The following is a 1,189-nucleotide window of genomic DNA, read 5'->3' as shown; positions in this document are numbered from 1 at the left end:
AAACTCTGAGGAGAAAAGTGTTGAACAGTTTAAGTAAAAGTGTTGAATAATAAAATCTTTCTAATTTGATTAACAAATATCCAATTGGATGGATCCATTTGAAGTTATTGGGAAATAGGTAAAATTAATACTTTAAATTGATGACATTTTCTTTTAACATATTGTGAATACATAAACGAAAATCAAAGAAGGAAGTAAAACTATATAGAAACAAATAGAAAATGAAAATTACCATGTTCCCTATTTAATGGCCTTGCTTAGAAAGCATGACATCAGAGAACCTACCTCAAGATTCCACCAGACGCTGTCTCCGCCAGCCCAGCAGCAGCTTCATCTTTCCCAAGGCATTCGTGCTCTCTCCACTGATGGCCCTGGTGCTGGTCAGCTACGGCCCAGAGGATCCCTGGGCTGTGACCTGTCTCAGAACCACGTCTGGCTGGCAGAAAGACCCTGAGGCTCCTGGGCCAAATGAGGAGGCTCTCCCCTCGCTTCTGTCTGCAGGACAGAAAAGACTTCGCTTCCCCCAAGAGATGGTGGAGGGTGGCCAGCTGCAGGAGGCCCAGGCCATCTCTGTGCTCCACGAGATGCTCCAGCAGAGCTTCAACCTTTTCCACACAGAGCGCTCCTCTGCTGCCTGGGACACCACCCTCCTGGAGCAGCTCCGCACTGGACTCCTTCAGCAGCTGGACGACCTGGATGCCTGCCTGGGGCAGGTGATGGGAGAGGAAGACTCTGCCCTGGGAAGGACGGGCCCCACGCTGGCCGTGAGGAGGTACTTCCAGGGCATCCATGTCTACCTGCGAGAGAAGGGATACAGCGACTGTGCCTGGGAAATCGTCAGACTGGAAATCATGAGAGCCTTGTCTTCATCAACCAACTTGCAAGAAAGGTTAAGAATGATGGATGGAGACCAGAACTCACCTTCACATGACTCTCACTGACTAAGATGCCACATAACCCTCGTATACTCACCTGTGTTCATTTCAGAAGACTCGGATTTCTGCTTTAGCCACAATGTTTCCTGAATTCAATCAGCAGTACTTTCTCTGTAGCAATAAGCAAGTAGATATAAAATGTATTCAACTGCACAGGGATCAGTGCATAATGGATGACTGCTCTGATGTTATTTATGTTTATTTATGTATTTATTTTCTTTTATCTCATCATATTTATATTTTCATATAAAAAG

General features: G+C 45.7%; 1 pseudogene; it reads left to right on the top strand.

The window, feature by feature from the left end:
• Positions 1 to 266: 266 nt before the first annotated feature.
• Positions 267 to 941, top strand: LOC133048745 (interferon omega-1-like; annotated as a pseudogene).
• Positions 942 to 1,189: the final 248 nt, after the last annotated feature.

Source organism: Dama dama, chromosome 29 (genome assembly GCF_033118175.1).
Source record: "Dama dama isolate Ldn47 chromosome 29, ASM3311817v1, whole genome shotgun sequence".
In the NCBI taxonomy this organism is placed as follows: domain Eukaryota; kingdom Metazoa; phylum Chordata; class Mammalia; order Artiodactyla; family Cervidae; genus Dama; species Dama dama.
The sequence above is the reverse complement of the archived record's forward strand: the minus strand, read 5'-3'. Positions and strand labels throughout refer to the sequence as shown.